This window comes from Salvelinus alpinus, chromosome 16, assembly GCF_045679555.1.
Source record: "Salvelinus alpinus chromosome 16, SLU_Salpinus.1, whole genome shotgun sequence".
Classification (NCBI taxonomy): domain Eukaryota; kingdom Metazoa; phylum Chordata; class Actinopteri; order Salmoniformes; family Salmonidae; genus Salvelinus; species Salvelinus alpinus.
The window spans coordinates 13,710,803-13,733,528 of NC_092101.1; the positions used below are offsets into that span (position 1 = coordinate 13,710,803).

Sequence of the window (22,726 nt, forward strand, 5' to 3'; positions counted from 1 at the left end):
TCTTTATGAATGTCGTAATACAAAGAAGAAGGATGTCATGACTTCCCTCTGATCCTGAACTAACTAGCAAGATCTCCAGCTAAGTGCCTTTCAAAGAGAAACATGCTGGATAAGGACTTCAAAGTGGAAGGAGGTCCACACAAAGTCAATGTCCATATGCAACAGTTATAAAAACCCACTGGCCTTAGTGAGTATACATTAGTGGTGGAAGGGAAGAAAAAAAACAATACTGTTATCAAATCAAAATTGTATTTGTCACATTTGCCTAACACAACATGTGTAGACCGTACAGTGAAATGCTTACTTACAAGCCATTAACCAACAATGCTTTAAATTAAGAAAAAACGTGTTAAGTAAAAAATAGATAAGTAAAAGAAAATAAAACAAATAATTAAACAGCAGCAGTAAAATAACAAGCGAGGCTATATACAGGGGGTACCGGTACAGAGTCAATGTGCAGGGGCACCGGTTAGTCGAGGTAAGAGGTAATATGTACTTGTAGATAGAGTTAAAGTGACCATGCATAGATAATAAACAGAGAGTAGCAGTAGCGTAAAAGAGGGGTCTGGGTAGCCCTTTGATTAGCTGTTCAGGAGTCTTATGGCTTGGGGGTAGAAGCTGTTAAGAAGCCTTTTGGACCTAGACTTGGCGCTCCGGTACCGCTTGCCTTGCGGTAGCAGAAAAAACAGTCTATAATTAGGGTGGCTGGAGTCTTTGACAATTTTTAGGGCCTTCCTGACACCGCCTGATATAGAGGTCCTGGATGGCGGGAACCTTGACCCCAGTGATATGTATGTATGCATGTATGTATTTTCCTTCATAGCTTGTTCTCCATCTTTTCAAATAGGGAGACAAATTTGTTTTCAGCACTTTTATTTCCGCAAATGATCAAAACTAGTTCTCATGGCTCGTCTCTCTGCAGCAGAAATATGGTGAGCAATATGTTTGGAACTTAGAATTGCAATAAAATCACAGTATCAAATCGCAATACATATAGAACTGTGAGAATCGCAATAGATATCGTATTGGTACCTAAGTGATAATATCGTATCGCAAGGTCCCTGGCAATTTCTAGCACTAGTATACCTGTGAGGACCAATAAATATTGGTATTTATTAGGATCCCTTACACTGCAAAAGCATCAGCTTCTCTTCCTGGGGTCCACATGAAATAATGCATAGTGCAGAACATTATTAGTCAAGGACAAACACATACATTTAAAACATCACACAGCCTAAATACCAGTACATATACAATATCTAGGTCTAATACATAGTACAGTGCAATACAAGATTAATAAAATAGCTGGGTCTTTTCTAAGTAAATATTATTTTCAGTTTTAAAAAAAAAATGGTTTTCTGCTAGCTTGAGCTACCTGGGGTGGCAGAGAGTTACATGTATTCATGGCTTTATTTAAAACGGTTTGTTTCCCAGCCTCTGTTCTGGACCTGAGGACTGTGAGGAGAACTCTGGTTGCCCGTCTTGTGTTGTACCAGATGAGTGTCCGAACTGTGTACCAATTGCTTGCACAGAGTTCGGTACCTTCAAAAACAATAGCTCACACAAAGACCAATAGTGATGCAGTCAATCTCTCCTCAACTTTGAGCCAGGAGAGACTGACATGCATGTTACTGACACATTCCATCCGCGTACATCTAAGTGCGATACGTGCTGCGCTGTTTTGGACCAACTGCAAATTTACCAACGTCCTTCTTTGCTGCACATAACAACATAGCTGGGCAGTAGTCCAGGTGTGACAACACTAGGAAATGTAGGACCTGCCTTGTTGATAGTGCTGTTAAGGTAGAGCAGCGCTTTATTATGGACCGACTTCTCCCCATTTTAGCAACCATTGAGTCTATAGGTTTTGACCATGAAAGCTTGCTATCTAGGGTTATACCCAGCAGTTTAGTCTCCTCAACTTGCTCAATAGCCACATTATTCAGTAATAGATCTAAAACAAGGTTTAGCGTTGAGCGAGTGATTTGTCCCAAAAAGTATGCTTTTAGTTTTTTGAGATTCGTATTTATTATGGATCCCCGGCAGCAGCTACTCTTCCTGGGATCCAGCAAAGTTAACGTAGTTATACATTTTTTTAAAACACTGCAATACATTCATAACAGATTTCACAACATATTAAGTGTGTGCCCTCAGGCCTCTGCTACCACATATCGAATGCGCGACCCGGGCTGGGAAAATTCTGGATCATTGTTACTCTAACTTCCGCGATGCATACAAAGCCATCCCTCGCCCTCTTTTTGGCAAATCTGACCACGACTCCATTTTGTTGCTCCCAGCCTATAGACAGAAACTAAAACAGGAAATGCCCGTGCTCAGGTCTGTTCAACGCTGGTCCGACCAATCTGATTCCACGCATCAAGATTGCTTCGATCACGTTGACTGGGATATGTTCCGGATAGCGTCGAACAACATTGATGAATACGGTGAGCAAGTTTATTAGCAAGTGCATCGTTGATGTTGTACCAACAGCAACTATTACAACCTTCCCCAACCAGAAACAGTGGATTGATGGCAGCATTTGTGCAAAATTGAAAGCGCAAACCACTGCTTTTAAATCAGGGCAAGGCGACCGGAAACATGACTGAATACAGTGTAGCTATTCCCTACGCAAGGCAATCAAACAAGCTAAGCATCAGTATAGAGACAAAGTAGAGTCGCAATTCAACGGCTCAGACACGAGAGGAATGTGGCAGGGTCTACAGTCAATCACGAACTACAAAAAGAAAACCAGCCCAGTCGCAGACCCTGATGTCTTGCTGCCAGATAAACTAAACTTCTTCGCTCGCTTTGAGGACAATAGTGCCACCGACACGGCCCGCTACCAAAACCCGGGGACTCTCCTTCACCGCAGCAATTGTGAGTAAAACATTTAAACGTGTTAACCATCGCAAGGCTGCCGGCCCAGACGGCATCCCTAGCCGTGTCCTCAGAGCATGCGCAGACCAGCTGGCTGGTGTGTTTACGGACATATTCAATCAATCCCTATCCCAGTCTGCTGTTCCCACATGCTTCAAGAGGGCCACCATTGTTCCTGTTCCCAAGAAAGCTAAGGTAAATGAGCTAAACGACTATCGCCCCGTAGCTCTCACTTCCGTCAACATGAAGTGCTTTGAGAGACAAGTCAAGGATCATATCACCTCCACCCTACCTGACACCCTAGACCCACTCCAATTTGCTTACTGCCCCGACCCCGCCCTCTGCAACTGGGGCCTGGACTTTGACGGGACGCCCTCAGGTGGTGAGTGTAGGAAACAACATCTCCACACCGCTGATCCTCAACACCGGGGCCCCACAAGGGTGCATTCTCAGCCCTCTCCTGTACTCCTTGTTCACCCATGACTGCGTGGCCATGCACACCTCCAACTCAATCATCAAGTTTGCAGACGACACTACAGTGGTAGGCTTGATTACCAACAACAACGAGACAGCCTACAGGGAGGAGGGGAGGTCCCTCAGAGTGTGGTGTCAGGAAAACAACCTCACACTCAACGTCAACAAAACAAAAGGAGATGGTTGTGGACTTCAGCAAACAGCAGAGGGAGCACTCCCCTATCCACATCGACGGGTCAGTAGTGGAGAAGGTGGAAAGTTTTAAGTTCCTCGGCGTACACATCAGACAAACTGAAATGGTCCACCCACACAGACATCGTGGTGAAGAAGGCACAGCAGCACCTCTTCAACCTCAGGAGGCTGAAGAAATTCGGCTTGTCACCAAAAGCACTCACAAACTTCTACAGATGCACAATCGAGAGCATCCTGTCGGGCTGTGTCACCGCCTGGTACGGCAACTGCTCCGCCCACAACCGCAAGGCTCTCCAAAGGGTAGTGAGTAGAGGTCGACCGATTAATTGGAATGGCCGAATAATTAGGGCCGATTTCAAGTTTTCATAACACTCGGTAATCGGAATTTTTGGACACCGATCATGGCCGATTACATTGCACTCCACGAGGAGACTGACTACCTGTTATGTGAGTGCAGCAAGGAGCCACGGTAAGGTGCTAGCTAGCATTAAACACATCTTATAAAAAACTATCTTAACAGTCACTAGTTAATTACACATGGTTGATGATATTCCTAGTTTACCTAGCTTGTCCTGCGTTGCATATAATCGATGCGGTGCCTGAATCACATCCTACTTCGCCAAACTGGTGATTTAACAAGCGCATTCGCGAAAAAAGCACTGTCATTGCACCAATGTGTACCGAACCATAAAACATCAACGCCTTTCTTAAAATCAATACACAAGTATATATTTTTAAACCTGCATATTTAGTTAATATTGCCTGCTAACATGAATTTCTTTTAACTAGGGAAATTGTGTCACTCTTGCGTTCTGTGAAACAGAGTCAGGGAATATGCAGCAGTTGGGGCTGTCTGGCTCGTTGCGAACTAATTTGCCAGAATCTTACGTAATTATGACATAACATTGAAGGTTGTGCAATGTAACAGCAATATTTAGACTTATGGATGCCACCCGTTAGATAAAATACAGAATGGTTCCATATTTCACTGAAAGAATAAACGTTTTGTTTTCGAAATAATAGTTTCCGGATTTGACCATATTGACCTAAGGCTCGTATTTCTGTGTGTTATTATATTATAATTAAGTCTATGATTTGATAGAGCAGTCTGACTGAGCGGTGGTAGGCAGCAGCAGGCTCATAAGCATTCATTCAAACAGCACTTCACAGCGTTTGCCAGCAGCTCTTCGCAATGCTTCAAGCATTGCGCCGTTTATGACTTCAAACCTATCAACTCCCCAGATTAGGCTGGCAATACTAAAGTACCTATTAGAACATCCAATAGTCAAAGGTATATGAAATAAACGGTAGAGAGAGAAATAGTCCTATAATAACTACAACCTAAAACTTCTTACCTGGGAATATTGAAGACTCATGTTAAAAGGAACCACCAGCATTCATATGTTCTCATTTTCTGAGCAAGGAACTTAAACAGTAGCTTTTTTTACATGGCACATATTGTACTTTTACTTTCTTCTCCAACACTTTGTACTTGCATTATTTAAACCAAATTGAACACGTTTCATTATTTATTTGAGACTAAATTGATTGTATTTATGCGTTATATTAAGTTAAAATAAAAGTGTTCATTGTTCATTCAGTATTGTTGTAATTGTCATTATTACAAATATAAATATTTAAAAAAATATATATACATACATTTCTTTTTTTTTTTTTTAAGAAAATCGGCCGATTAATTGCTATCAGGTTTTTTTGTCCTCCAATAATCGGTATTGGCGTTGAAAAATCATAAATCGGTCGACCTCTAGTAGTGAGGTCTGCACAACACATCACCGGGGGCAAAGTACCTGCCCTCCAAGACACCTACACCACCCGATGTCACAGGAAGCCCATAAAGATCATCAAGGACAACAACCACCCGAGCCACTGCCTGTTCACCCTGCTATCATCCAGAAGGCGAGGTCAGTACAGGTGCATAAAAGTTGGGACCGAGAGACTGAAAAACAGCTTATCAAGGCCATCAGACTGTTAAACAGCCATCACTAACATTGAGTGGCTGCTGCCAACATACTGACTCAAATCTCTAGCCACTTGAGTAATAAAAAATTGGATGTAATAAATGTATCACTAGTCACATTAAACAATGCCACTTTATATAATGTTTACATACCCTACATTACTCATCTCATATGTATATACCGTACTCTATACCATCTACTGCATCTTGCCTATGCCGTTCGGCCATCGCTCATCCATATATTTATGTACATACTCTTATTCATTCCTTACACTTGTGTGTATAAGGTAGTAGTTGTGAAATTGTTAGATTACTTGTTAGATATAACCGCATGGTCAGAACTAGAAGCACAAGCATTTCGCTACACACGCATTAACATCTGCTAACCATATGTATGTGGCCAATAAACTTTGATTTGACCGTTAACACAAAATCCATGCGTACATGTGTGTATGTAATCGTGTGTTTGTATGCATTTGTCTATGCTTGCGTTGCTTCACAGTCCCCGCTGTTCCATAAGCTGTATTTTTATCTGTTTTTTTAATAAGAAATTTACTGCTGGCATGAGTTACTTGATGTGGAATAGAGTTCCATGTACTCATGGCTCTATTTAGTACTGTGTGCCTCCCATAGTCTGTTCTGGACTTGGGCACTGAAGAGACTGGTGGCATGTCTTGTGGGGTATGCATGGGTGTCCGAGCTGTGTGACAATAGTTCGAACAGACAGCTCGGTGCATTCAACATGTCAATGTCACAAATACAAGTAGTGATACAGTCAATCTCTCCTCCACTTTGAGCCAGGATAGATTGACATGCATATTATTAATGTTAGCTCTCTGTGTACATCCAAGGGCCAGCTGTGCTTCCCTGTTGTGAGCCAATTGCAATTCCTCAGTCCCTCTTTATGGCACCTGACCAAACGACTGAACAGTAGTCCAGGTGCGACAAGAATAGGGACTTCTCTCCATCTTAGCTACTGTTGTATCAATATGTTTTGACCATGACAGTTTACAATCCAGGGTTACTCCAAGCAGTTTAGTCTCCTCAACTTGCTCAATTTCCACATTATTCATTACAAGATTTAGTTAAGGTTTAGTGAATGATTTCACTAGATATCATTTCAGCGTGCCATTTCACGTCAATGATGTTCAGTCTTCGAGGGTACCAGTTCGGACTCCCCATTTCGGCAGAAAAACTTGATTCTCTGGTTCACTCCGTTGCACAAAATTTCACATTTGTTTCTATTTTAATCTAAAGCACTTCATTACGCTTTCAGTGATGGGGGTTGCTGGTTTGTCTTGGCCTTGGGAGGTAAACCGCAGGGCAGGGACTAGAAAGGCCTCCCTCTATGTGCCGCGGCCCGTGGGCTTGGAGTGCAAACAGTGCCGGGCTACTGAAGGGACTTGCACCATGTCAGGATATTTCTCGCCCCAACTCCGGATCAACATGGGCAGACCTGTTACAGACCAGTCTTTGAGCTCACCTGTGAAAAGTACCCAGGTTTCGGTTCAAAGGCCTGGGGGAGATTGGTGCCGCGCTTCTCAAGCCCTCCATAACCACCTCCAAATCTCCAGTTTGGCAGGAACACCCTGTACTAAATTGAGCTTTCCAGACAGCAGAGTTCAGTGGTCAACAGGGCAAGGTCAGAAAGAGGGGCTCTAACTGTACTGTGATAGTGAACACTGCAGCAAGATACAGAAAAAGTAACGAGGTACTTATCTTCACATCTGAAATGTTTAATTATCCTAATCAATTCATCCCAAAAATGGAATGGCAAAACATGATGCTGAAGAGCCTCAATATTTCTTCTGCAGTTGGCACATTCATGAGGAAACCAAGAGGAGACTGTCAAGTCTTAAAATAAAAGCTGACAACCAAACTAATCTATTAACAAAGACTTACCTCCAAGATGCTCCTGATCAAAGAAAATAAAAAGAAATACGTGCTAGTAGATAGCATTTTATTCCTCAAAGGCAGTTTAGTTACTTATTCATCACAGTGACCATACACTACCTACCGGTCAACAGTTTTAGAATACCTACTCATTCAAGGGTTTGTTCTATTTTTACATTGTATAATAATAATGAAGACATCAAAACTATGAAATAAGGTATGTTTATTTTTAATACATTTGATAGTGTGTAGATTGTATTTTAAAAAAATAATCATTTTAGAATAAGGCTGTAACATAACAAAATGTGGAAAAAGTCAAGGGGTCTGAATACTTTCCGAATGCACTGCACGTACATATCCTAACCAGAAGCCATGGATTACAGGCAACATCCGCACTGAGCAAAAAGTTAGAGCTGCCGCTTTCAAGGAGTGGGACACTAATCCGGGCGCTTATAAGAATTCCACTAAGACCTCCGACAACTACATCAAGCGTGAATACAGGACTAAAATCGAATCCTACTGCGCCGGCTCTGGTCGTGTAAACACTTGACACTTACATGCGACTTTTCTATCAAAATACGAAGACCGCATTGAAAAAAACGGGACACACAAAAGTCGTTTTGTGGTCTGATTGTGTTCAGATCTGGCTGACCACTTCAACAGGTGGTCAGGGATGCATTGTGTGCAGATTTCTCCTCTGGACGCAATCAGGCTACTGAAAGCGCATACAATGAGCGACGCCATCAACACTGCTCCCACAAGTATCCAGAAAACGTATGTTTTGGGACTAAGAGAAACATTTTCATTATAGCGTTGGAGGAAATACGTTCCTAGCATGAGGAACGTGTTTGTTGACCTCAAATGTGAGGGGGTAGCAAATATTTAGAAAATATAATTTTGGTTTGGCTAGAGTTATGCTAACCCTTTTACAATCCCTTTAGTGTTGCTTGCTAGCTACAGAGGCTAGCTCGCTAGTTAGCTACTGCAATTAGTTGTGTTATTATATTTACCATAATCCACTGTTTGTAGAACGCATACTGGCATTTGAATATAGCGCGGGATAAGGGAATCCGGACACAACGTGGACACTGTAGACATTTAAATGTAGACGCATGACGCTGTCAGAATTCCATCATCAGAGCACTAAAGCTGCACAAACTGTCAAGTCGAGACACGGCCCGACACTTGTTGGATGTGGCAGGGCTTGGAAACTATCACGGATTACAAAGGGAAACCCAGCCGCGAGCTGACCAGTGACGTGAGCCTACCAGACGAGTTAAATGCCTTCTGTGCTCGCATCGAGGCATACAACACTGAACCAAACATGAGAGGACCAGCTGTTCCGGTCAACTGTGTGATCCCTCTCTACGTAGCCGATGAGAGTAAGACCTATAAACAGGTTAACATTCAGAAGGCCGCAGGGCCAGACTGATTACCAGGACGCATACTCAGACCATGCACCGACTAGCTGGCAAGTGTCTTTACTGACATTTTCAACCTCTCCCTGACCCAGTCTGGGAGAGGTTGCGCACATGTTTCAAGCAGACCCTATAAAATCTGCGAGGCAGAGAACGCAGATGGAATCCAGACAAATGGAATTCAATAGTCAAAAATGAATTGAACTTAAGTCAACTAAATATATTGAATATTTATTAAATAGCCTAAGTTTATCGTAACAAATTAACAGAATGCATCAGTTATTCGTATTTCCTGCAACTTTCTGAAGAGACAATGATAATTCTCTATCTCTGTATGTGCGGTGCACACGTGTACCACTTTGTGTTAGTGAAAAGTCTTCTGGTAGATAGAAAGGGTTTCCCAAAAACCTCTTAAATTAAAATGTTTATTTTAAGTGTGATTGAGAGCAGAAACCTGGAAAAACAAAACAGAATTGGGGGGGGGGGGGGGGGACTGATTTTATAGGGCCTGTGCCCAAGAATGCCATGGTAACATGTCTAAATGACTATTGCCAGCTAGCACTCACATCTGTAGCAATGAAATGCTATGAAAGGCTGGTCATGGCTCACATCAACACCATCATCCCAGACACCCTAGACCCACTCCAATTCGCATACCACCCCAACAGATCCACAGATGACACAATCTCTATTGCACTCCTGCCCTCCTCCACCTGAACAAGAGGATCACCTGTGAGAATGCTGTTCATCGACTACAGCTCAGCATTCAACACCATAGTTCCCTCCAAGCTCATCACTAATCTCAGGACCCTGGGACTAAACACCTCCCTCTGCAACTGGATCCTGGACTTCCTGACAGGCCACTACCAGGTGGTGATGGTAGCTAACAACACATCCGCCACTCTGACCCTCAACACGGGGGCCCCTCAGGGTTGCTTGCTTAGTCCCCTCCTGTACTCACTGTTCACCCACAACTGTGTGGCAGCGCACGACTACCACACCATCATTAAGTTTGCTGACAACCAACAATGAGACAACCTATAGGGAGGTCAGTGCTCTGGCAGTGTGGTGCCAGGACAACAACCTTTCCCTCAACGTCAGCAAGAAAATCTAATTGTATGTCACGTGCCGAAAACAACAGGTGTAGACCTTACCGTGAAATGCTTACGTACAAGCCCTTTATATTTTCTTAACCAATAATGCAGTTCAAGAAATAGAGTTTACTAAAATAAACATTTATTTTAATTTTTTAAATGACAACACGGCTATTTTTTGGGCCTTCCTCTGACACCGCCTAGCATATAGGTCCTGAATGTCAGGAAGCTTGGTCCCAGTGATGTACTGGGCTATACGCACTACCCTCTTTAGCGCCTTATGGTCAGATGCCGAGCAGTTGCCATACCAGGCGATGATGCAACCGGTCAGGATGCTCTCAATGGTGCAGCTCTAGAACTTTGAGGATCTGTGGACAGAGTGCAAATCTTTTCAGTCTCCTGAGGGGGAAAGGTGCTGTCGTGCCCTCTACACAACTGTCTTGTGTGTTTGGATCATGACATTTCGCTGGTGATATGGACACAAAGGAACTTGAAACTCTCGACCCACGCCACTTCAGCCCCGTCGATGTTAATGGGGGCCTGTTAGGCCCACCTTTTCCTGTAGTCCACGACCGGCTTCTTTGTCTTGCTCACATTGAGGGAGAGGTTGTCCTGGCACCACACTGCCAGGTCTATGACCTCATCCCTATAGGCTGTCTCATCGTTGTCGGTGATCAGGCCTACCACTGTTCTCGTTAGCAAACTTAGTGGTGTTGGAGTCATGCTTGGCCACGCAGTTGTGGGTGAACAGAGTGTACAGGAGGGGACTAAGCACGCACCCGAGGGGCCCCTGTGTTGAGGATCAGCGTGGCAGATGAGTTGTTGCCTACATTTACCACCTGGGGGCAGCCCGTCAGGAAGTCCAGGATCCAGTTGCAGAGGGAGGTGTTTAGTCCCAGGGTCCTGAGCTTCGTGATGAGCTTGTTTAAAGGTCTTGCTCACATCGGCTACGGAGAGCGTGATCACACAGTCGTCCGGATCGGCTGGTGTTCTCATGCATGCTTCAGTGTTGCCTGCCTCGAAGCAAGCATAAAAGGCATTTAGCTCGTCTGGTAGGCTTGAGTCACTGGGCAGTTCGCGGCTGGGTTTCCCTTTGTAGTCCGTAATATTTTTCAAGCCCTGCCACATCCAACGAGTGTCAGAGCCGGTGTAGTAGGATTCAATCTTAGTCCTGTATTGACGCTTTGCCTTTTTGATGGTTCGTCTGAGGGCATAGCGGGATTTCTTGTAAGTGGCCGGATTAGTGTCCCACTCATTGAAAGCGGCAGCTCTAACTTTTAGCTCAGTGCAGATGTTGCCTGTAATCCATGGCTTCTGGTTGGGAAATGTATGTATGGTCACTGTGAGGACGACGTCATCGATGCACTTATTGATGAAGCCGGTGACTGGGGTGGTATACTCCTCAATGCCATTGGATGAATCCAGAAAAATATTCCAGTCTGTGCTACGCTACAGTCCTGTAGAGTAGCATCCACGTCATCTGACCACTTCCGTATTGAGCGAGTCCCTGGTACTTTCTGCTTGAGTTCTCCCTTGTAAGCAGGAATCAGGATGTTAGAATTATGGTCAGATTTGCCAAATGGAGGGCGAGGAAGAGCTTTGTATGCATCTCTGTTTGGTGAGTAAAGGTGGTCTAGAGTTTTTTCCCTCTGGTTGCACATGTGACTTGTTGGTAGAAATGAGGTAAAACGGATTTAAGTTTGCCTGCATTAAAGTCCCCGGGCCACTAGGAGCGCCGCTTCGGGATGAGCATTTTCGTGTTTGCTTATAGCCTTACACCGCTCGTTGAGTGCGGTCTTAGTGCCAGCATCGGTTTGTGGTGGTAAATATACGGCTACGAATAATAGATGAGAACTCTCTGGGGAAATAGTGTGGTCGGCAGCTTATCATGAGGTATTCTACCTCAGGCGAGCAATACCTCAAGACTACTTTAATATTATAGATCTCGCATCAACAGTTACTGACAAATAGACACACTCCTGGCCCTCGTCTTACCAGATGTAGCTGCTCTGTCCTGCCAATGCACAGAGAAGCCAGCCAGCTCTATATTATCCGTGTCGTCATTCAGCCACATCTCGTTGAAACATAAGATATTACAGTTTATGTCCCGTTTGGTAGGAAGGTCAATCGTTCAGTTTGTTTTCCAATGATTACACGTTGGCCAGTAATATGGAGGGAACTGGTGGTTAACCTACTCATCCTGTGTTTGAATATTCATACTAAGTGCACAAATTGTGACAAATTGAGCATGTAGTATGCTTATTGGTCATAGTATGGGTGGCATCCATAAGTCTAAATATTCCTGTTACATTGCACAACCTTCAATGTTATGTCATAATTACGTAAAATTCTGGCAAATTAGGCGGCCCAAACTTTTGCATATACACTGACTCTGCGTGCAAAAAATGCAAGAGAAGTGACACAATTTCACCTGGTTAATATTGCCTGCTAACCTGGATTTATTTTCGCTAAATATGCAGGTTTAAAAAAATATACTTCTGTGTATTGATTTTAAGAAAGGCATTGATGTTTATGGTTAGGTACACATTGGAGCAACGATACGCATCGCATCGATTATATGCAACGCAGGACACGCTAGACAAACTAGTAATATCATCAACCATGTGTAGTTAACTAGTGATTATGATTGATTGATTATTTTTTATAAGCTAAGTTCAATGCTAGCTAGCAACTTACCTTGGCTTCTACTGCATTCGCGTAACAGGCAGGCTCCTCGTGGAGTGCAATGTAATCAGGTGGTTAGAGCGTTGGACTAGTTAACTGTAAGGTTGCAAGATTGAATCACCCGAGCTGACAAGGTACAAATCTGTCCTAATTAATCAGCCATTCCGATTAATCGGTCGACCTCTAATGCCATCTAACTAACTACCCAACGTTTATTGACTTGATTATTCATCATTCTTAGCTAAGTGGTATAGACATTGCGTTTCTCAATGGACATTATTAATTCACTCTGGTTATCTACTCCGATTTCAGAGCACTTTCGTCTGAGTGTGACAGAACCCAGAATCACTGATGAATTTACGAACACTCAACACCCGTGGAATATAACTGGTGTCAGTAAACTTCATTAAAAAAAAGCGTAATTAAATTGTTGCCAGCAGCACAGCACAGTTACAGTAACCAACGCTCTGGATAACATGAAAACAGCCTAACCAGCTCTGCTAGGGCGAGTAAAATGGCCAGAGTGAGATGTCCTCTCATTTATGTCTGGAAGTAACTAGCCAACGTTAGTTTGGGTGCTTGACTGCCGTTGTGAGGTCAGAACTCTCAGATCAACCCTACTCCTCGGCCAGAGCGTTCAGTGTGCGCTCTGAACGCTCCGAGAGCGAAATGCTCTGAATTTACAAACTGACAATCTGAGAACACTGACTTTACGAACACTCAGAGCGCACTCTGGCACTCCAGATTGAATTTACGAACACACCTCAAGTCGTATGATGTTTAGCTAGTATTTTATGCTAAAAAAAGCTAGCAAAAGGTTGCATAGCAACAGCATCAACTTCCTGTAGACAGGCAAAGCTCTAGTACGCTCAACTGAAAGGATACCGTTGGTTTACAAATGAACTAATAGTATGTAGTATATACTCATTAAGTATGTAGTATGGGTAATTGAACACAGCTAGGGACTTCCAATAGTCCGATGGCACATTATGGAAACTGTAGCCTACTGTTCAGATGGATTAAATGGAAACTGAAATCTTGACTGACTGTAGACCTTTAACCTCATATAGCTTTAATATTAACTCCTGCAGGATTAATAATTTCTAGTTGTAAACTTATACGCCAAATGTAGGCAAAATGTTAACTTGAGAACAGGTGTGAAGAAATATTCTTCCTTTCAGCATCTTGAGAGAATGCAAATGTCATTTGTAAACTTCCCAGTTCTCTTTTGTTATTACATTTTCTCCCCAGTTCCTAAACGACTTTGCTCCAAAAAAAAGCAGGGATGACAGAAAACTTTCCCGATGTCAACTAGATTGAAACGATTTATGACGTTCTGGTGAGCAAGGGTTTATTTAGTCTTCTAGGGCAACATATAATGACAGAAGAGAAGCTGCATGCATCTAATTACAGAGATGACTTACAAAAAAAATAAAAGTACCAATATGTCAGAAATTATAAGCAGAGACGTATCTAAATCATGCAAAACATAATCATGCACCCCGTCAACAAAATACTTCCGCAGTCTGACTGTAGCCTCCAGCGCAGTTTCTATATTAGCGAGTTATGGTTGGGTGCAAACCTCAGATTTCCACATATAGTTGGGCGGTTGCGAATGGGTTATTAGCAATTGCGGGCGGGTGAACAAACAGCTGACCTGCGCACCACTAATATAAATACATATACACACATACCTCTCAACCTCAATTACCTCGTACCCCTGCACATCGACTCGGTACTGGTACCTTGTGCATATAGTCAAGTTATCATTACTCGTTGTGTATTTATTCCTTGTGTTAATATTTTTATATTTTCTCAGCATTGTTGGGAAGGGCCTGTAAGTAAGCATTTCACTGTTAGTCTGCACCTGTTGTTTACGAAGCATGTGACAAATAAAATGTGATTTGATCAGGCTGATCACTTGTATCCTAAGGTTTACTTAATTTCTTTGATTTGGGCAAAGCCCTAATTTCCTGAATGAGCAACTGCCACTAAAAAAATCTACTTCTCATTTAGGAAACAGACTATGTGGCATCGATTTGAGTTAAACATTTATTGTCAAAATGTACTACGACCTGTAAATAGAATAATTTGGGTCATGATGTCAGTCACGTCTAAAACAGCGTTGTGAGACTTGTGGTTGTGACTGCATCACAACGTCAATGAAGGTTGGTCTTGTTTCACACATGCTCACAGCTGGCAGCACCCAAGTGATCATCAATTCAGAGTCCAGAAGCACACAACCCAAGCATAATTTGGGTTGACTTTGGATATCCCTATGGGGCTAGTTAGGGTAAATTTGTAAGTTACACAATGTACATGGGACAATATGTTACATTCCAATAGCTCCAAATTTCAATGACTTAAAAACTTCAAACATACTATACATTGTAGAAATGTATATACAAATATTGAAAGCATTTAATGAGAACTAAAAGGTGTGCAACATGAAAATATTGCCTAATTAACATTGTGAAATTTATTGACAGTCCCTAACTAGCCCTCTGAGATAGCTTTTTACTGTATAGCCTGAGTGATGGGCCTGGAGAAATGTAACCACTCAAATCCATAGAGAGCTATGGATGCAAGGACTGACTATCCATGATATAACAATTATAGTTTTAACCATGTTTTGAGGCTATACAGTGTTTGTTTACAAACATTGGAGTAAAACAAGCTTATATTTTGGTTTCTGATGGGGTACAACAGTTGAAGTTAATAAGGCATTTTTTTTGTTATATTCAAGAATCAATGGGTATATCTTTAATTTATACGTCCAAAGATGGATGTAGTAACTAAGGATTCCAGCTTTAAAACCTTAAAACGAATTCCTCTAACCTGCTACGTTAATACTCCTAACCTGCTGCGTAAATTCTCCTAACCTTGTACGAAAAGTCACTTCTGCTAGTCAAAACCGGCAGACCTGCCCGCCTGAGAGCAGTGCAGTAGCCACTAATTAGATACAGAGCCAGACAGCGATGATACACTAGCTAGTTACCTAACGTTAGTTAGTAGCAAAAGCAAATAGTCGTGTTGTTTTGTCATCTTAGCCAGCCAACTCTGTCATAAACGGCATACAATACCAGCTAGCAAAGCTTAGCTAAATTAGCTTATGTTTTCTTCAGATAATATCATGAGTGTATCTCGCTAGCTCTACTCTTTCAGCTGTCAATGTGAAACTACTTACTTGGGTCAGGAGAGACGGCAAACAACCGACATGAGGCTTCCCCATTTGATTATACACATGGGAACGCAATCCGACCAGGTCTATCTACACTCCTGGCTGAGGATGACTGGCACTGTAGCTAGGTTGCTTTCTTATAGACAGCTAGCTAGCCTATATAGCACGCTCCAACAGTACATGGGTTGATGTGGAGGGCTCAAATGAAATTAATAAAGACACTTACCAGAACCACCTGGACTCTCTGAAGATCACCTGAGAGTCATAGTAAGACGAGAACAGCTATTGTTAAATGGGAAAACGTTGTTGAAGAGTCATATAGTTCCTTAGCTAGCTGGCCATCTATATTTTAATATCTAAAGTGTTTGACAGCTCAGTGGAAGAGCGAGCGAATGAGTCGTCGAATGAACTGCCTGAAACTGGCTCACTTACCAAGAGGATGTTTGTCACAGGATATGAGATCACGAGAAAACCTACGCAAGGTGAAATGGCACACATTCTTTCCTTATGATATATTCTATTCATTCACCTCGTTGGGTCACATTTGTTGTCTTTAAACATTACAATTCTGCGTTACATTTCATTCATGCTTGTACTCTGCATGCATAGCCACAGCATGAATAGACACGTGGCCAATCCTCAAAAAGGGCTTTAGTTATTGAGATACACAACCATGTTTTTTCACATCTCTAATATCTCCCATTTATGAAATGGATGGTTGTAAAAAAATATTTTACCTCAAAAGTGGTTACATTTATAGATATGACACACACTCTAAACTCAAAATGTGTGCGGCCTGTTCTCATCATAGAGGGGACAGAAGGCACGTCCATGTTCAAGAGACTATGCTTTTAGGGATGGGGTCATAATAGCTTATAGCCAAAACGGTTAAAACGCTAGACACATTTATATGAAGAAAATACATTTAAACATGCCACATTGGCTTCAGAAATGGCCAGAAGCTTATGTTTACCACAGAGAGCGTGTTATTCTATCTGTTCTCTACCATTCCTGGCTGGCAAAGTACCAGGATCTCTCTGGTTTTGAATCTGAATTTAGAGAACCGAATTTGAAAACTGAATCTGAATGCATCCAAGAATTTGAGTGCCTTCAGAAAGTATTCATAGCCCTTGACTTATTCCACATGTTGTATTACAACCTGAATTCAAAACGGATTAAATTGATATTTTTTCTCACCCATTTACACACAATACCCCATAATGACAAAAATTAAAGTTTTTAGAAATTAAAGCAAATGTATTGAAAAAGAAATACAGAAATATCTCATTTACATAAGTATTCACACCTGAGTCAATACTTTGTAGAAGCACTTTTGGCAACGATTAGATTACAGCTATGATTCTTTCTGGAAAAGTCTCTAAGTGATAATGCCCTCAAAGCTGGTGTTTGGAGGATATATTGGAATGGGGGTTGTTAGGTCCGAGACTAAGTCGAGGGTCGGCAAACTGTGCCAATATATCCTCCAAACACCGGCTTCGACGGCATTATCACTTTTATACAACAGGTTACCAACATATTCAAATAATGATTGACATATTTTCATTAAAAACTTTATTTTGCTGAATTTATTCATACTATTTAATCCTTCCACAATAAATAGTCCCGACACAAATCTAGGGTTGCTGCCCAAGCCGGCTGGTCGTTCGTCCTATCGGTTCGGTTGCTCAAAGGCGCAACTTTGGTTTTAGAAGTGGGGGGGACCTAAATATATATATATATTTTTAAATCCAGTCGTATAAACACTCCAAACAGCCTATCCGACCGCTTGGAGGCATCTGCATTGTCCTAAAGCACATTGTTACCTCGTTCTGTATCCCATTCCAATTATAAAACTGGGGGTGACAAAAATGCAATTTCAGAATGTGGGGGAGACATTCTCCCCAGTGCATTTGTTTAAGTTGTTTTCTAGTGACATTTATTTGGATACATCCATAACAATGAGCAAAGGAAGCACAATTTCACCTGGCATAGAACATTTCTCACTCCTCAGGACACTGTTGTTCAGAGGAGCTAGCCAACAACACAGCTAACACAATCACTTCAAACTGAAGCTGGAAAGACTGCAACTAGCTGCACTTCGTTTCATTGCACCTTTTTTCAATTGACATTTCTTTGAAATATCCATAAAAATTATGCCAGCTGATTCATGATTTCGACTGATTGAGAAACGCTGCCTGTCTGTCTGTTTCGTCCCGACTCCCGACACGTTCATTACAATGGGACAGCTGGAGATCGAATTTGAATATTGAAACAATGGTGCAAATGTTGGAGACAGACAGCAAGGTTTATACAAATCAAGTTTATTAATTGCTTGGCTGGGCTGATGAAACAGTGGATTGCGCAGTCAGATGAAACAGAGTAAATAGGCATTTTTACGTCATAAACTTAGCCAGTGGTAACTTGAAGAATAGACACTGGCTGGAATGCGCTTTTAACCAATCAGCATTCAGGATTAGACCCACCCATTGTATAAAATAGCTTTCCACATGTTGATAGTGCAACACCATTTTATTATCTTCTAAATTATTCAAGTTCTGTCAAATGGTTGTTGATCATTGCTAAACAACCATTTTCAGGTCTTGCCATAGATTTTCAAGTAGATTTAAGTCGAAACTGTAACGAGGCCACTCGGGAACATTCACTGTCTTCTTGGATAGCAACACAAGTGTAGATTTGGCCTTGTGTTTTAGGTTATTGTCCAGCTGAAAGGGTAATCTCCCAGTGTCTGGTGGACCATTACAAGCATACCCATAACATGATGCAGCCACCACTATGCTTGAGAATATGGAGAGTGGTACTCAGTAGTGTGTTGTATTGGATTTTCCTCAAACATAACACTTTGTGTTCAGGACAAAAAGTGAATTGCTTTGCAGTATTACTTTAGTGCTTTGAATTATTACACACAGAGTCCATACAACTTATGTGACTTAAGTCCCACCAAAAATACTGAAATTATTTAGGCTTGCCATAACAAAGGGGTTAAATACTTGATTCAAGACATTTCAGTCTTTCTTTTTTTATTATTTGTAAAAAATAAATAAATAATAACACATAATTCCACTTTGACATTATGGGATATTGTGTGTAGGCCAGTAACACAAAATCTCAATTTAATCTATTTTAAATTCAGGCTGTAACACAGCAAAATGTGGAAAAAGTCAAGGGGTTTGAATGCTTTCTGAAGGCCCTGTAGCATATGCATAGTCTATGATGAGCAAAAGCTCTAATAGCTTAGACCGGCTTGAATACCTCCCATATCTATCTTCCCTCAAAGCGTGGGCTTCTATGACGTACTCACCAATCCTAAAGAAAAACAAGAAAGCCCATTCAGGACTGCTGCTTCAGATGTTTTAATCCTTGCTCCCAGTCAGTTGTGCAAACAGAATTCCACATATTTATATGGACAAGACAGTTTGTTGTCATTTGCCCCAGTCTCAGAAGGGAAAATAATAAATCTCAGGCCCTGTCCCCTTACAACCCAAAGGCTGGGGAACGCCAGCTCAGCACTCAGACGACATCAGAATGAATACAAGGCACTGGCAGTGACTTGGTTTCAGGTTTCAGGACCTGCATTTACAATATGCATGTGTGCTGTGCTGGTTTCTGCATGCCTGACACCATCTCTTTGTTTTCAGCATGTTAAATGAGTTTGAGACAAATATGGTAATACGTCTTTATAGATGTGCAATATGAAAGGAAATGCCAATGTCTTAAGGATAATTCATGTTGATACACTACATGACCAAAAGTGTGTGGACACCTGTTCATCGAACATCTCACTCCAAAATCATGGACATTAATATGGAGTTGGTCCACACTTTGCTGCTATAACAGCCTCCACTCTTCTGGGAAGGCTTTCCACTATATGTCGGAACATTGCTGAGGGGACTTGCTTCCATTCAGCCACGAGCATTAGTGAGGTCGGGCACTGATGTTGGGCGATTAGGCCTGGCTCGCAGTTGGTGTTTCGGCAAATCTGACCACGACTCCATTTTGCTCCTCCTTTCCTATAGGCAGAAATGCAAACAGGAAGCACTCATGCTAAGGACTATTCAACGCTGGTCTGACCAATCAGAATCTACGCTTCAAGATTGTTTTGATCACGCGGACTAGGATATGTTCCGGCTAGCCACTAAGAATAATATGGAGGTGTGCAAACAGTCACTGAGTTTATCAAGAAGTGTATAGGATATGTTGTACCCACTGTGACTATTAAAACCTACCCTAACTAGAAACTGTGGATAGATGGCAGCATTTGCGCAAAACTGAAAGCACAAACCACCGCATTTAACCATGGCAAGGTGACGGGGAATATGGCAGAATATAAACAGTGTAGTCATTCCCTCCGCAAGGCAATCAAACAGGCAAAATGTCAATATCGAGACAAAGTGGAGTTGCAATTCAACAGCTCAGACACAAGACGTATGTGGCAGGGTTTACAGACAATCACGGACTACAAAAGGAAAACCAGCTATGTCGCGGACACTGACGTCTTGCTGCCAGACAAGCTAAACACATTCTTTGCCCACTTTTAGGATAACACAGTGCCACTGACGCGGCCAGCTACCAAGGACTGTGGGCTCTCCTTCTCTGTGGCCGACGTGAGTAAAACATTTAAACGTGTTAACCCTCGCAAGGCTGCCGGCCCAGGCGGCATCACTAGCCGCTTCCTCAAAGCATGCGCAGACCAGCTGGCTGGTGTGTTTACTGATATATTCAATCTCTCCCTTTCCCAGTCTGCTGTCCCCACATGCTTCAAGATCGCCACCATTGTTTTTGTACCCAAGAATGCAAAGGTAACTGAACTAAATGACTATCGCCCCGTAGCACTCACTTCTGTCATCATGAAGTGCTTTGAGAGACTAGTCAAGGAGCATATCACTTCCACCTTACCTTTCACCCTAGACCCACTTCAATTTGCTTACCGCCCCAATAGGTCCACAGATGATGTAATGACGCCATCACACTGCCCTATCCCATCTAGACGAGGAATACCTATGTAAGAATGCTGTTAATTGACTATAGCTCAGCATTCAACACCATAGTACCCTCCAAGCTCATCATTAAGTTTAAGGCCCTGGGTCTAAAACCTGCCCTGTGAAATTGGGTCCTGGACTTTGACGGGCCACCCCCAGGTGGTGAAGGTAGGAAACAACATTCCACTTCGCTGATCCTCAACACTGGGGCCCCACAAGGGTGTGTGCTCAGCCCCCTCCTGTACTCCCTGTTCAACCATGACTGCGTGGCCATGCACTCCTCCAACTCAATCATGAAGTTTGCAGACGACACAACAGTAGTAGGCTTGATTACAAACAACGACGAGACAGCCTACAGGGAGGAGGTGAGGGCTCTCGGAGTGTGGTGTCAGGAAAATAACCTCTCACTTAATGTCAACAAACAAAGGACATGATTGTGGACTTCAGGAAACAGCAGAGGGAGCACCCCCCATCCACATCGATGGGACAGCATTGGAGAAGGTGGAAAGTTTTAAGTTCCTCGGCGTACATATCAGTGACAAACTGAAATGTTCCACCCACACAGACAGTGTGGTGAAGAAGGCACAACAGCATCTCTTCAACCTCAGGAGGCTGAAGAAATTTGTCTTGTCACCTAAAACACTCACAAACATTTACAGATGCACAATTGAGAGCATCCTGTCGGGGTGTATCACCGCCTGGTACGGCAACTGCACCGCCCACAACCGCAGGGCTCTCCAGAGGGTGGTGCGGTCTGCACAACGCATCATCGGGGACAAACTACCTGCCCTCCTGGACACCTACAGCACCCGATGTCACAGGAAGGCCACTGCCTTTTCTACCCGCTATCATCCAGAAGGCAAGGTCAGTACAGGTGCATCAAAGCTGGGACCGAGAGACTGAAAAACAGCTTCTGTCTCAAGGCCATCAGACTGTTAAACAGCCATCACTAGCACAGAGAGGCTGCTGCCTATATACAGACTTGAAATCATTGGCCACTTTAAATGGAACACTAGCCACTGTAATTATGTCACTTTAACAATGTTTACATATCTTGCATTACTCATCTCATATGTACAGTCGTGGCCAAAAGTTTTGATAATGACACAAATATACATTTTCACAAAGTCTGCTGCCTCAGTTTGTATTGTGGCAATTTGCATATACTCCAGAACGTTATGAAGAGTGATCAGATGAATTGCAAAGTCCCTCTTTGCCATGCAAATGAACTGAATCCCCAAAAAACATTTCCACTGCATTTCAGCCCTGCCACAAAAGGACCAGCTGACGTCATGTCAGTGATTCTCTCGTTAACACAGGTGTGAGTGTTGATGAGGACAAGGCTGGAGATCACTCTGTCATGCTGATTGAGTTCGAATAACAGACTGGAAGCTTCAAAAGGAGGGTGGTGCTTGGAATCATTGTTCTTCCTCTGTCAAACATGGTTACCTGCAAGTTAACACGTGCCGTCATCATTGCTTGGCACAAAAAGGGCTACACAGGTAAGGATATTGCTGCCAGTAAGATTGAACCTAAATCAACCATTTATTGGATCATCAAGAACTTCAAGGAGAGTGGTTCAATTGTTGTGAAGAAGGCTTCAGGGCGCCCAAGAAAGTCCAGCAAGCACCAGGACAGTCTCCTAAAGTTGATTCAGCTGCGGGATCGGGGCACCGCCAGTACAGAGCTTGCTCAGGAATGGCAGCAGGCAGGTGTGAGTGCATCTGCACGCACAGTGAGGCGAAGACTTTTGGAGGATCACCTGGTGTCAAGAAGGGCAGCAAAGAAGCCACTTCTCTCCAGGAAAAACATCAGGGACAGACTGATATTCTGCAAAAGGTACAGGGATTGGACTGCTGAGGACTGGGGTAAAGTCATTTTCTCTGATGAATCCCCTTTCCGATTGTTTGGGGCATCCGGAAAAAAAGCTTGCCCGT

The 22,726-nt window shown here is 42.7% G+C and overlaps 1 protein-coding gene across 2 annotated transcripts in view; it reads right to left on the reverse strand.

The window, feature by feature from the left end:
• The window catches only part of LOC139540880 (polyamine-transporting ATPase 13A3-like), a 69,846-nt gene extending 53,648 nt beyond the window's left edge, over nt 1-16,198 (reverse strand). For both annotated transcript variants that reach the window (XM_071344905.1, XM_071344904.1), the window contains exon 1: nt 16,019-16,198. The gene's annotated coding sequence lies outside the window, so the exon portion shown is untranslated. The remainder of the gene's footprint in view (nt 1-16,018) is intronic.
• Nucleotides 16,199-22,726: the final 6,528 nt, after the last annotated feature.